General features: G+C 33.7%; 1 long non-coding RNA gene across 1 annotated transcript in view; it reads right to left on the bottom strand.

Annotated features, from left to right (window-relative positions):
• LOC149032545 (uncharacterized) overlaps positions 1-15,883 on the bottom strand; it is a 105,364-nt gene that overhangs the window by 1,306 nt on the left and 88,175 nt on the right. Inside the window, exon 4 of the long non-coding RNA XR_016176618.1 lies at positions 3,882-3,949. This is a non-coding gene — a long non-coding RNA (uncharacterized LOC149032545). The remainder of the gene's footprint in view (positions 1-3,881; positions 3,950-15,883) is intronic.

The following is a 15,883-nucleotide window of genomic DNA, read 5'->3' as shown; positions in this document are numbered from 1 at the left end:
ATTCCTAATTGAGGGCAAAACAGAACTAGTAGTTCTACGTTACTCCCGGTTATTTTGATCTTTTTAATTTCTATTTTTTTTTTTATATTTTATTTTTATAATGCAATAAATGGTACTATGACGTTTTCTTCGACATTTTTTATTTCCTTTTTTTCCTTCTCTTTCATTATTGACGTTTTAGAGAATTCTCTCTCTCTCTAGGGAAGAAAAGTTTCCTTTGAGTAATCGTTTGGTTTAATGAATTTTTCAAGGCCTCATTGAAATAGGAAGAAAAGAAGTAGTAGAAGAATAAGAAGCGAAGAAGAAGAAGTTCCCCATAATGAAGGAGTTCCGTTAAATGTCACGAGTTGAACGAACACGAAAAATGAAAGAAGGGAACCCCTTAGACATCTACTCCTACACCATCCACAGCAAGGAAAATCGTAAGAATGGAAGAAAGTAGTAAGAACGACTGAAAATCGTTAAAAATAAGCGCCAGGGAAAAAAGGGATGTGTGGGTTTGGTCTTGAGCAGTTTCGTTTTACCAATCTGGGTCACTGCATACTCGTGTCGTTGTCAACACAACGAGGAATACGAAAAGTATAGGAAAGAAATGACGCGACATTCAAAGCAGTTTCGTATTATTCCTGCTGACTCTCCCTTCTACTTTTCTTCTTCCTTTTTTTTTTTGTCTATTTCAGTTTTCCATGCCCTTTTGTTTTCCGACCTACTATGCGTTTTTGCAGAGTTTGGCCATCGTTGAAATATTTCTGCTAGATCGACGAGGGTGAACGTCCCTTGGGCTGAATCCTTCTATTTACATTTAACCAATTTGCATGCAAGCCCGAATATATCCGCAAGCAAATGACTTTCCGTTATCACCGAATGCAAAATATTCCGCATAGAAAGTATTTGTTTTTATATCTGTGAGTATTTGAGTGTTGATATCGAGTCAGTCGTCAATTTATAATATTGCGGATGTTTGAAACAAGGAAGATTAATTATAATCATGATGTAAATGAGTTAAGGGGTAAACTATAATCCACTATAGGATTTTCAAAATATCTAAATTATTTTTTATTGTTTTAAATGGTCCCGTAGAGGACCTAAAAAATGATATCCCAAACGATCGGGTTAGAAAATATCTCTAAGTACTTGTTTTTCAAAGTATATTTTTCCTGAAAGAATAAAAAAAAAATCACAAAGAAGCCTATTTTTCGGGCTCTTTAGTGGCCAAATCCCTTAAAAAAATAAAAGGGAAAGAAAAGAAAATAAGAAAAAGAAAGGATGAACATAAGAATGCAACTTAAAGTTATAAATTATTGACGAATCCTGAAGAGTGGAAATAAGCAAAGTAGTATTTGAAAGTGTCGATCGAGATCAGAGTGCAATTGGCATGAGCGAGTGTATATTTGTTCGTGAAGTATATATATATATATATATATATAGGCGAGTAAGAAGTTCTTCTAGCACCTTGGGATTCCCCCTTCTATTATTTATAGCCAACGTCGCAGACGCCTTTACTCGTCGTCTTCTCTTCGTCCGTTCTTCCCTCTCTTACTCTTTTTCCTCGTTAAGTTTAACAGTTAAGTCGGTTCTGCGTGGGCCAACCACCTTCCGTCGTTTCGCCACCTGCTACCAATTACGTAACATCACACTGCGAATGGTTCACACACGAGAATTATTCAGCCAAAAAAGACTAAACTATCAATCGTAAATTCCAACGAATCGAAATGTAACAAATAACCAAAAAATATCTTCGTAGCGATAGTATGCATGTAGATTTGTGTTTTATTCAAATAATGCTAAACGTTTGTTGAATTTTTTGAAGAATTTATTAATTATTCGTTTGATCGATATCCTAAACGTAAAAAAAGACTATTCTCGAAAAATGATCTCAAAAATCTTTTCCTATTATTTTTATCGAATAAAGTAGGTCGTGATTTGTAGACTTGCTTGAGAATAATTTCAGTTTGAATTTAATTTAAACAGATGGATACTGATTGACGTTTCGTGCCAACGTTGGCCAATACGTTCTAGTTAAGTTTAAAGATAATTAGTATTCTTTATGAGCAACTCAAAAAAAAGTTATTTGGCATCAGGATCTTAACGAGAACCAAAAAAAAAAAAATAGAAAAGGAAAGAAAAAAACGAAAATTGTTGAAATATTTTAAGCTAGGTCAAGTAACAACAACACGTATTCTCAACTTAGAAACATGAAATTACTTTGTGTCGGGAAGTAAGGAATAGAAGTTAGACAGAACGAACGAAGAAACTAACGAACGAACGAACGAAAGTAAAGTAAATGTGTAAGTGTAATAGTATCCGGGTAAAAAGTACTTCGTCTTCAAGTCTAACCATGTGATCACGAGTCTAGGACTCCTTGGCAATCGTTACAGGCGCCTTCTACCAATACATTTATCTGTCTGCTACGTGTAAGTGTCACCAAATCGCAAATCGATCTTTGATTTTTGGCTCCCTTCAGAGTTGCGTTTTTGATGATGATGATAATCAAGATAATGATAATGATATCATATTTTTGAAAGGGTTCAATGAAAAAAAAAAAAAAGATATCGTAAATTTTCGATCATCAACAAACACGAAGACAAATGTGAAAATTCCTAAATTCCAATGTGAAAAAAAAAAACGTACAAATATTGAAAATAAAAAGTTGAACTAATGAACGACGCGTTAATCGTTGCTAACTTAGCGCCCCATTCGTCTGTTTAAAAGGTTTATATCTGATTGCGAATTAAAAGCAGATTAAATTTCGAAAATAATTCAAAGGCATGACACTTGACGTTTGTGACAGAACGACGACGACGACGACGACGTTCTCGGTGATTTAACACCTCCCACCGTTTATCCATAGATATATACATAAACGCATAGAGAACTAGAGATTCTAGAGATTTCAACAAAAAAAAAAAAAGAAAAATAATAAGAAAGAAAGAAAAATAGGGGGTGGGGGAGATAGAGGAGGGTCCGCATTCCTGTCTGCTACACAACATTGGACCATTTCCAATCTTTACGAAGAACCTAAGAAACTTGTGCTAGGATAGACGACGCGTACAAATTCAAATAAAATTTCACTCTCTATTTCCCTCCCCACCTTCTCCTTCTTTCTATCCTCCTCTACCTACTATCCACCTCCTTCCCTTTCCTCATCTATGCGTTGCATCTACGGATGCATATAATTCAAGGGATAAGAAGGATTTAAGAGACTACAGGCGGAAGCACGTAGGCTGCTTGTCTCTTCTCTCAGGACTGATTTAGGTGTTGGATAACTGGATAAGGAAGCGACGGTTAACGACTTCCGAAAATTAATTACGACATCTGAACTCTCTGCTTTCTCTACTTGACATTCCTTGAGAGTTATGGGGATCGATCATTCTTCAATCAAGAGAAGAAGAAGAAGAAGAAGAACAAGAAGAAGATGCAAACTTCTAACAATATTCTATTCTATGAATGAAGAACGTAATTCAATTGTTAAGTAATGTTCATAAAAAATATCTAATTTCTAAATATGTTTTATTATATAAATATTTTAACACTTTGCGGACCAGGAATTTTATTACAAATCATTGTCATATAATATTTATATGAGTTAAATATTTATTTTCAAAGAAAATAATCATACTGATCAAATCAATATAAAACATGATGAAAAAAAAAATAGAAAAAAAGTTGATCTTCTTCAAACAATATTAGCACATAAGAATAATTATCGTTGGATCACAGCTTTATTTAGATCGTATGAAGTATAAATATTTATTACATTTATAATCACTTGTAATAGTAGTAATATCTCAACGGCCCTTAGCGATGCAATATCAAAAACGAGATATCTCATCAGCGTTCCGCAATGTATTAAGAAAATAATTATTTGATGAAATACTTACCATAAACAACAGGCAACCATTATGCAAGTAATAGACGAGTTCTCGGATCCAGTAGTACGTATGGATATCTAAAAACAGATAAAAAAAAATAAAATTAAATTAAATGAAGGAAACTTTAACAACATTCCAGAAACGTTGAGATAAGTAGGGGGAAAAAAAAACAAGAAAAGTTAGATAAATCGAGAAAATCGTTTGAAAGTTGGTAATAGTAGTAAACCCGTACGTTAATACGGATAATTAATTCAGCAATTTGTAGAGTGGACTTACTGGAATGTTGATTTAGGTTGAAATGAAAGAACGGATATCAAGGAAAATCGAGCGTGTATGAATGGAGGGATTAAAAGGAAAATGAAAACGCAAGGAAACGCATCCCCGCGATTGAGATTAATGAAGCCAGCAAGTTAGTTGGTTTTTCGAAAAGAGAAGGAAGGAAACGCGTGCCCCGTCGCTTTGATTTATTCTCGGTACCTTCTTCTTATTCTTATTCTTTTTCTATTTTTCTTTTCATATGTTTGTTTTTGTTTCTCACACATATAGGATAGAGTGGAACACATAGACGAAGAAGCATACCTCTCTCTTTCTCACTCTCTCTCTCTCTGTCTTCTTCATCATCCAACAAATTCAAAGCTGGAATGCTTGAAAAGCATTGGGAGACGTTTTCTCGTGATTTCTCGCGGGATAGTAGCGTGTTAATTCGAATATATACGCGTCTAAAATTAATATAAATTAGCCTGGTGGTGTGGTGTGGTTTGGCGATTCGGTTTGGGAGAGTTTGCTCTGTCCACGGAATGCAAGCATCGTTCCCGTAAATTGAGACAAGTTGCCAGCAACGGCCATACAAACTCAGAATGGTCCGAATGGGCAAGAGAACTTCGAGCAAAGCTCCTCGAATACCACAGTCTCGTCCTTTTAAACGTGTTTACAAACGAAGGATCGCAAAGTCTTGCTCGATATAAAGGGTGGGAGAAAGGGAACATCGTACATACACGTACACGCACACGTGAAAAAAAGAGAACATTAAATGCTTCGTTTCTTGGCCCCATGTAAATTTCCCTTCCTACAGGATGATCGATCTATTCAATTATTTTATCCATTAATTCTTTACGTCACAGAATTTCAAATAATAAAATAGCTTTGTGTTGTAGAGAGACATTTTATTGCGTTATAAATGATATATTTCTTTTGTATATTACTTTAATTACATTTGTAACATTTATTAAAGATATTATTCAACTATTTTACGCAAATATATAACGAAATATAAACCTATGAGCATGTATAGCTATTGCAATATTTCAAGATAGGATTAAAAATATTCAACCATTCATTATGGTGTATCATAGAGGTGGGATACTTTTAATCCTACCGTGTTTAAAAGAGTTAATACTTCCTATGGATTATTATTAAAAAAAAAAAAATGTTTAATAATTCTCAACAGAATATAGGATGAGGGTTTGAATTTATGACTATTTTATATACTTTGATAAAATTCAGGATATTAATAATTAAATGTTGAATTAATTAAATAACTAATTTATTAGATTCCGTTGATTATATTTGCAATGATCAGTTGGATCGGATTTTGGGAAAATGAGAACTGATGGAATTAATTTGATCATTATTTGGATTGTATAAAGGAAATTTGAGGATAATGACTGTGATGTCATTTGGAAAAGGCATCTCTCTTGTGGTAATCTTAGCTTCGTTGTCACTCTCTCTCTCTCTCTCTCTCTCTCTCTCTCTGTCTGTCTCTCTTTTATTGTCTCATTCTCTCTCACGAGTTACAATAGATAGGAGGAGAACGGCCTTTGGGTTTTCCTTTCACCCTTCAACGACGACGACAAGTAGGGAAAAATTCGGCACGGATAGTGCTTCGTGTCTTGCTTCTTCTTTTTCTCCTTCTTCTTTCTTTTTTTCTTCTCTTTTTCACGTCTACCCTATGTGAAAGTGCCGTGAAATATGATCCTGGCAAGACGTTCTCCTCTTGTCTTACTATTAGTCGTCGAAAACAAGCGTCTACTTTTTCAACAAGAGCATAAGTCGATTCTTTTACCCTCTTACTAAGTTTTTCTTTTTTCTTCATTAGCAACTTATTTTTCTATAAGTCGACAAATTATGTGAAAGAGGGGATATTAATTGTAAAGAAGAATCAAAAAAAAAAAAAATAAATAAAAATATAGGATAGAAAAAGAAACGTTAATATGTGTTCAAGGTAAATCGTTGTAGAATGATTCGAAAAAGAAAATAAAAAAAAAAGAAACGTCGAAGGGGTTTCAGGGTAGTAAGTTTTAAGAGCCACAAAGCTCGCACGTTAGGGTTGCGAGTTAAAGTCGCGTGGAGAGTTAGTTCGGAAACTCGTAGGTCTTTGATCTGGCAATTAGCTTTGCTGCAAGAGAGGAACTGTGGCTAGGGGTATAAAATAAAAAGGAAAAAAAAAAAAAAAAAGACAAAGAGGAACGAGAAAACGATGGTTGTTTCTCCTACAGTGTGTAGAGTTGCTGCAGTAGTGTATATATATATATATATATATATATATATATATATATATATTTTCCACTAATATAACCCTTCGTCCCTAAAGATACCCGGATATTTCCCACAAACTGAAAAATAAATCCTCTTTGTCTTTTTATCTTTTTATTTATCTTTCTCCCTTTCTCCCTTCTTTCTATTTTTCTTTTTTATTTGATGTTTCAAGTGATTCTTCCTTTATCAAACATTTCGTTTACCTTCATTCTATTTGGAGTTTCTCGTTGAAAAATTCATAATCCAAAAATACAGGGTTGAATTTACTCTCGACAATTTTTATTTCTTCTTCTTCTTCTTCTTTTACGTTTTTTTTAAATGGATTTTTTGTCGAAAAATCGAAGAGATTCTCGGTGGAATTGTTCAGTGATTTAACAGGAGCTTTTACAAACGTTCCATCGAAAAAAGAAAAGAATTCGAATGAACTGGAGTTATCTTAAAAGGCGAAAAAAGAACTTTGGCAAGTAGTTTCGATCAGTTTTAATCTTCTTCTGGCCACGAGAGAATTGGAAAAGTCTCTCAGGAAAGACGGAACCGATGTTTTATTATCAACGATAAAGCTGAACTTTTTAACCTCCGGCGAATCTCTTGTACGAGCGAAAGAATTTTTTCTTCTTTTTAATTTTTTTTTTTTTTCATTTTCTCTTGCAAAAAATTCTCTTATCAACTTATTTCTCTTATTTCCTTTTTTTTTTCAATTTTTTATTTTTTTTTTTTATTTTTTCAGACGGAAAAAGAAGTTAAAAGTAAATAGGAACTTTTTAGCAATACAAAAGTACAAAATTTGTTCAACGAAATATGATTGGGTCCTACTATACCGCAATCAAGAAAATCAAATTAAAGTGTGTCCCCTTTTAATAGTAGTTTAATCCCGAAAGCTTCGTTATTTCGGTTCTACCATTTTCTTCGTGGGTGGGTAAGCAAAATTAATTTAAAAGATGAAGAGACGTAAATTCGTTCGAGAAAACAAATTTCGTTTCATTTTATATCCTTAGCTTAATAATAATTGTAATAGATTGTACAATCTTACAGAAAAAAAAGGAGTAGCTATAAAAATGATTTTACAGACATCAAATTGAACGAGAAGGAAATTATTTTTAAATGTTGAATTTGTCATTGTACTTTTTCAAGAGAGAGAAAAAAAAGGAAAAAAAAAGGAAGAACAAAGTCAGAGGAAAATTAAAAGATTTGCCATTGTGTTGTCCAATATGCATTTTAAATATTCATTAAATTCAAGAGGATCGAGTAACGTTTTCGTTAACGAACTTTCAACGAGGATGCATTCTTGCATTTGTAGTCGGTCATGCAAGTAATTCCCACTCTTTTCCCGTAATTCCTTCTTTTTCTTTTATCATCATTTTCCGTCCTTTTTCTTCTTCTTCTCTCTCTCTCTCTCTTTATCTCTGTCTCTCTCACACACATACACTCGAGACTACTTTGCACTTTGGAATTTCTACGAAATCAAATTTACCTCATCCACTTTCTATGCTCGGCCTTCGTGCAAGACTTCAAAGCGTTCGTTCGTCCAGCTTATGGAGCAAACTACCCTCCTACGAATTCTAGAAGGGTTATATGACCAAAGTACTTGGTCACACCCCTTTTACTTACTCTTCCTATATGCAACTTCGTCGTCAAATATTTTCTGTCCTTTTTTTATTTTTCAATCAAAATAAATTTGATTTAAATCGAATGAAATTTTACATGAATTGATGAATTCTCAAAGCGTACATAGAAAATTATTTTTAAAAAAAGTTGAAGAAAATAACAAAGGGGGTAATAAAAGAAGAAGAAAAAGAAGAAAAATTGAGTTTAATTTAAAAGAAAAAAAGAAGAGAAAGTCATTAGGCATTGAACGAGGTAAAAAGTTGGATAATTTGGTACGGTGACCGGCTGTGTTTTCGGTAATCGAAGAAGAAGAAGAAGAAGTAGCAAACATGTCTTCTTTCTTGATAGGGTTCTCCCTACGGAATCACTCGAATAAAAAGTTCCAAACGATAAATTTAAAACTCTTACGTTACTTTCTCTTTCTCCATAACATTATCATCATCATCATCATCATCATCATCATCATCATTCGATTTTCTTCCAACTTTACACCACGCGGATAATCGTATTCTTATCTATTCCATTTTCAAAATTCGTTAGTTCGTAAAATGTGAACGTACGTAAAACCATTCGAATATAGGAGCTGTGCTAGTAGAAGACACAAGAGAGGGAAAAGAGTAGAATAAGAGAAGTTTGGAAAACAAGTTTGGTTGAATTTAACCGAGTTAAATGAGCGTGTTAATCTGTCCGATCTTATTTGACATAGCTAAACTTTCTAACAGGAAAGGAAGATCGCTTTAAGCAATTGGTTTTACATAAAAAGAAACGGCAATAATCATTTTAAACCATTTCACATTAATTACGTTTCATTCTATAAACAAAGTTATAAAAAAGAAGATGAGAAGGAGAAGAAAAAAAAAATGGTCATAATTTGACGTAGAACAACAGTTGACGTTGAACGGGAAATGACATTTACAAATTTCCTCTTTGGATTTAAACATCGTTGAAAGATCATCGAGCAATTTATTTTGAGCTTAAACTTAGTCAATGGTCTTAGCTTATTCACGACGTAGAAATATTACATGTTTTGTCTACGTTGAATTTCGTCAATGACTTTTTAGCCTTATATATACCCCGGGTGTATTTACCAAAGTTAACAGTTAAGTGCATATAAACCAACTATATTGTATGTGATATCGTAACACTTTTCCGTCATGCATTTTCTCGTACGGGTGAAATCTTGCAGTACGGAATGGAAGAGGAATAGAAGTAGAGAAGTAGAGGAGGCACGGGAAAAGTTAATCGACGACGTCTAATGAGCTCGACTACTGGGCTGTAAGAGCGGTGAGAAAAGTCAGCCGGTGATTTAACGGATCGCTTCTTGGCAGAGAGTACGGGTAATTCGAAACCACTGTTTTGGCGCCGAGAGACGGGCTAACGGCCCTAACGAGATGATACTACCCCCACCTTCGGTTGCGATATCTTACAAAACAAATTTCGATAAAAAGGATTTATTACAATTTTTGCTATAACATTTTACCAACTATCCTAGAATTATTCAACAACATAAGTACGTCAAATTCTACTGACGGATTTTAATAATAGATTTTTTTAATAATAAATTACTATTCAATGTAATGATAATTATTGTTCATCGTCATGTTAATCGATTGACTGTCAGAAATATTTAGAACCTGGGTATATTTATCTGGGTGCTAAGGTTTTATTTTAAAAAATACATCAATATTTATTTAAAATATAATAATATTAAATTACTGATATAACATTGTAATGGCATTTACAATAATTAATAATTAATGATTTTTTTTATATTTATTTTGACAAAAAAACATTAAATGATTCTATAAACGTAGTATATTTCAGTATGATGGTCAATTTTTCGTCTAAAATTGCGAGCATGAAAAGAGGAATATGTTAGAATGGGGAAGACCTTTTCTCGCATATCTCGTACTTCCTTAATAATTAATCTGTCCTCGGTAGAGATTTGAACGGGTCGAGTGCTTGCTCGAAATGCTAACGGTCTCCCAGTTTACAAACTTTTCTCTTATTTTCTCAGTTCTCTAGCGAATTTTCCTCGATTCCAAATTGGTAGCATGATTTCCCCCCCTCCCCTCCCCCTCCCCTCTCCCTTTACGACAGGATACGTTGAATAATCTCCTCTTCAAATAGTCGACTATTATTTCACAATAATAATATTAATATTTAAATAACTTATTATTCAATATTAATATATAAATAATATTATACAATAATGTAATAATTCACAATAAAAAATAATTTCTTCGCAATTAGGATTGGTTAGGTCAAGTAGTCAAAGTATATACATTTTGTCTATAAATCAAAATATTTCTAATGTTCGAAACAATATAACAATAATTAATAACAGTGTGTAAATGTTCTTCGAAGGTGTTTATAGGTGTAGAGAAATAGTAAGAGGGGTTGATGAGTTTCTCAATTGAGAGAGAGAGAGAGAGAGAGAGAGAGAGAGAGAGGGAGAGAGAGAGAGAGAGAGAGAGAGAAGGGTGTCTCGCACGAATGCTTCGTTATTGAATGTTAAGTTTGCCTAGACTCGTGTCACAGTAATTACTCCCAATCAGTATGCCATGGCTCCTTTTCTTCGACGGTGCTTGTAATTAGCTTGGCAGGGATAGCTTGACAAGAGATATTCCGTGTCTCTCTACCGCAAGAGAGACAAAGAGATAGAGAAAGAGAGAGAAAGAGAAGGAAGTTCATTGACCGAATTTTCAGAGTAGAGAGAGAGAGAGAGAGAGAGAGAGAGAGAGAGAGAGAGAGAGAGAAGATTCTAACCGCAAAACGCGAATAATAGTCTCGTGGTCGACCGAAATGGACTGTAAATGACGATTGTGTGCTGGGTTGGTTGGTGGGTGGATTTATCGAATAAATCCTGATGATAATTGCTAACGATTGTCTTTCTTTTCTATTTTCTACAGTCTCGTTCAAATTTGATCTCGAGCTTAATATAAAACTACGAATACTTTTATTTCTTTTTTTATTTGATATTTTCTTGAAACAAACTAGACATCCCTCCGGCTACACGAGATAATTCGAACGATAAATTCGATAGATAAGTTTGATTAAAAGGAAAGTTTAAAATATTCTTCTTTTTCAACCTACCCCCACTTATCCCCACTTATCCTCGCTCATCCCCACCCGTATCTCCATTGTATCCCTCTTTTTTTTCTCCCTTCTATCTGAAGTGAGATTAGCAAACACGCCAGACGTGAAAGTATGCGATGAATTTCAAAAATGTCGCCAATGTCACCGACAGAGACGGTGTCTCGAGGGCTAAATATAAGCGACGAAATCGGCGCTGAGGACGATACAACTTCAACGAGAGATAGGGAGGAAAGAGTGGGATTGATGACAAGTAGGAGGGCTTGGGGAGGGGGCAGATGTAAGAAGGTTTTCTTTTTCTTCACGTTTCATAAACATCCTTAAGAAACGATTTTGTTTTTATCAAATGATATTATAATTATTATTAATTGGCATTAGGAAGAATTCGAAAGTTCATTGCCACAAAATACTTAATCCCTGCCAGTGCTTCCGCCGTCCCTTAACGCGAATTATAATAAAGGGAAAAAATGATGGTGGTATGCGTGTAACGTTATTGTACGAGAAAAAAAAGACAAAAAAAAAATGTTTTCAATAGAAATTGCAATTGGAAGGAAGAATAAAGAATGCAATTGAGATTCGATTGTAAAAGATCGGTAGGAAGGTAGGTAGGTACGCTTTGTGTGCTTAGGGTGTCGCGTGCCTGTACGTCTTCACCTCTTATCTTCTTTTTTTTCTTTTTTTTTCTTCTTCTCTTTTCTCATTCCCCGCCATGTTATGCAACTCGCGAACAAGTCCCAAGGAAGATATTTGCGTCGTGGAATGCCGCTAATTGGCCGAAAATAAATGCTCGCGGTCGAAGACTTATTTCTCACTTCCACTTATCTCTTTTTCTCATCTTAAACGTTTCAAATTTATTGTATTTTATTTTATTTTTTTTTTTTAAATAACAACAACAATAACAATAATGACGAAGTTTCTTTTTTCCTTGTAATTTTTCTTCAATTTTGTAGATCAAATTTTTTTTGGCGAATTTTTTAACCAATTTTACGAATTCATTTTTTTTTTTTTTTAAAGAAAGAAAAAACAACTTTAACTGGATATAAACTTGGAACGTTAAATGGAATTGTTTCGAAAACGAGTCTGTTTTTTAAGACAGATACGGAAGTGAATGAGACAGAAAAAGGGACAGAAAAAAAAACAAAGAGAGAAAGAGTAAAAATAGGGGAGTAAATGTGCTCAAGGGACTTTTAACTTTACGATCACGGTTTTTGTCGTTTTTCTTTCTTACCTTTTTCGTTTTCTATTCTAGAAAGAAGATCGGAAAAAAAGATAGTCAGAAGGGAACGATTACTTCCTTTCCATGTCCTATTTCTTCTTTTTCTTCTTCTTCTTCTTCTTCTTCTCTCTCAATCACCTTCGATTTTTCGGAATAAAATAGAAAAAAAGAAAAGAAGACGAGGAAGACATGTGAAAGGGCAGACATATAGGGACCGGTGGTCACGTAGGATTCAGTTAGAAAATTCTCAAGGGAATTTAACGAATCGTAGAAAGGCGGTGGAGGCGGAGGGGGGAGAGGGAGGGGAGGGTGCCTGCTGTCAATTTGGATGAACGTTTGTGTCTTCGAACTTTCTTCCCCTCTTTGTTTTATTTTTTTTCCTCACCCTTTAATCCACTCCCCCTTTTTTCTCTTCAACTTACTTTACTTTTTTCAATCTTCCAAGATTCTTCGAAATTGCTTCTAACTTTTCTAAGAAATTCTATCCCATCTGTGGTATATCCTACAAGTCAAGTCTATCAATTTTAATTAAAGTAAATTAATTCGACGATCGACTATGATTAATCGTCAGTTCAAAGTTTAATGAAGAGTTTTAATAGAATCTAATATACGATTATAAGTATAATAAGTATAATCAAATTTACGTATATTTTTTATTTAAGTTTTAATTAAATTAGATTATTTACATTTTATTTTTATAAACTCAATTTATTTTACATTTGTCCTGAAAGAAAAATCACAAAAAAGCCTATTTTTTCAGCCTCTAAAGTAGCCCAACCCCTTAAATTATATCGTATAATTTATTATGGTAATATTGACATTTTCGAAATAACGACTGGAACTGAAGAGAGAACGTTTTATGGTGAATTATGATCACAAGTAGTAGTTATATTCAGTAATTAATCGAATAATGATCGAGTTAGGCGAATTAACGCTCTCATTATAACCATTTAATCGTTCTCAAAATCGAGAATGTTCCTTTGTAGAATATTTGAGCAACTAGCTACTACTACTACTGCTATTACTACTACTACTGGCTCGTAATTCATGCTCTGATTGATATTCATTGTGCTCTGTCTGTTTCTCTTTTCCTCTTTCTAACCCTCTCTCTCTCTCTCTCTCTCTCTCTCTCTCTCTCTCGCTATCTCTTTCTCTCTCTCTCACCCCTTCATTCCATCTCATAGGAGATTCTCTTAGAAGATAGCAATTTCGTACATAAATTACTATAATTACGATTCAACGTCAGGCTTAGAAGGACGAAGTGGAAATTAACGAGGGAGACATATGTTAGTTGTGTGAATGTGTCGAAGTAAAAGACGTTGAAAGGTTGTCTCAAGTACGTGTACGTGTACGTATACGTGTATATACACACATAAGCACGTACACACTCTTTCTGTTTAACAAGGAAAATTAATTAAATTAGAATGTCTTTCAACGTTGTTGATTTTATTCATCTCGATGATGATCGAACACAATTTTTGAAATTGATCGAATGTTTTAATAAAATGCGTTCATAAATTGCATTATCTTGTGCAATTATATTTTTGTTTGTTTGTACAAAACCTTAAAGCAGTTGAAGAAGAAAGTAAGTAACTAAAATAAAAATAAAAATAAAAAAAAATAAAAAGAAAATATATGAGATATTTTTGTTTGTAGTTTTTGCAGTTGGTGGTGTGTCAAGTGCGTTTCTCTCGAAGGAATATACAGCAGGCTCGTCGAATGGGAAGTGATGCTTGAGTGGAAGGCTTTTCATTGGCTAATCTCGAGACTCGCGTAGTAGGAAACAATGCATCGTGATGATGATCGCGTACCTCGTTAACGAACTTTTGCAAAGAGGGGAAATACAGATATGTGTTTGTTGCATGATAAAGTCTCAGGGAAATGAAGAAAAAGGGATGTTAATGATATTCCTGTTCAAGTAGACCGCAGAAAAAATTAAAAAAAAAAAGGAAAGGAAAGAGAAAGAGTTGCTGTGGCTCAGTTTGATTAAATAGAAAAGAAAAAAGAGAAGCAAGAAATTTCTTAAATGTTACAAAATTTTAAAACAATCGATAAAATACTTTTGTAGATTAGCGGTTAAGAAAAAACGAAATCTATATTTTAATATTATATATAAAAGATAAAAGATAGAAGATTATGTAACACGTGTAATAATACGGCTATTTATAATCTTCAATATTTTCCCATAGGAAAAATATCTTCGATATGCTTTGCTAATTGATCAATTCAATACTTAATTCTATCTTGGATCTATTTATAAAGTCTCAGAAATCGTATATGTCATTGCAGAGAATCTCGTCTTCCTTTTCCGCCATAAAATATAAAGATAGGGAAATCCAATTTGCGGATAGCACTGAGGAAAATTTAAGCGCTGATGATATTTATGGCTCGCGTCGTAATTACGAATGCTGCACTGCTATTTGAGATAACATTTTGAACGAAGAGACGGACAGAAAGAGTAGCGTATTTGCTATCAATCTCTACGCACATAGTAATACGTAAGGATAAATCGGTTGTGTACTTGTAGTAGTAGTAGTAGTAGTAGTAGTAGTAGTAGTAGTAGTAGCAGTGGTGGTTATCGCCAGCCACCGATACGATAACAACGAAACTTCGATAAATTTTTGTCGAGACCGATGGGGTTGTTTCCGGTTAGATATTTTTCTTTAACGACATTTTTTTTCCCGAGATAAAAACTAGCACACAAAAATAAAACAAACGATTGTTGTTCAAATGCAAGTTAATAAAATGGAAACAAAAAAAACAATGGAATCGTAATTGTCAAAAGGGTGTTAAATTGTTTTTGTTCGTAGTCATTCTCGAGTGATTTATAGAGTAGCAAAGAGACATAGAAAGAGAAAAAGAGAGAAGAATGGCGCAATTAAACGAGTTTCGATTTTCGTTTTAGTTTAGGCGATAGTTTCGAGCTTTTTCAATTCTCGATAGTTACAACGCGGACTTTAATAGATTCATTTCCTTTGTGAAAAGGTTTCAAGAAGATTGTGGGCGACAAGCACCACTTTTACTTTTAACGATCCTTTCTAACAAAAAAACAAAAAAAATAAAAGAAACCATTATCGATTGATTTAAAACGTTTGCCAATGCTATTTGTATCGTAACAATTAAGATAATTAAAAAAATATTTTCTAAATTTAGAAATAATAAGTCACAAAATATTACCAACAAATTATAAATTGTACAATGAAATATTAAACTTATGAAAAAGAAAAAAACAGATGTAGAAAGAAGAATAAAAGAAGAAATAGAAAAAAAAGCGAGTAAAGTGGACAAATCGAAGACTGGTAAAGGAAACAGCAAGTGACCATTTGTTTGGTGAAGAATGGCAACGGTGATCGCATGCATTGTAGGAGAGAATGAGAAAAAGTGAGTGGAAAAAGTGAGGGAAACGGGCTAGGGTGAGGTATACACCCTCGGAGCCTGATTTATTCTTAGATTTATCTACCTCAGTTTGCACCTTTGTCACCCTCTTCTCTCTTTGTTTTACTCGTGTGTCAGGGTTGCGAAGAATTCGCGTATACTTTTTCTTCTTCGTTGCACATCA

The sequence above is a fragment of the Polistes dominula genome, unplaced genomic scaffold (assembly GCF_049000335.1).
Source record: "Polistes dominula isolate Pdom_NZ unplaced genomic scaffold, Pdom_raw_medaka contig_23, whole genome shotgun sequence".
Classification (NCBI taxonomy): domain Eukaryota; kingdom Metazoa; phylum Arthropoda; class Insecta; order Hymenoptera; family Vespidae; genus Polistes; species Polistes dominula.
This window is presented reverse-complemented; position numbering and strand designations above follow the sequence as displayed.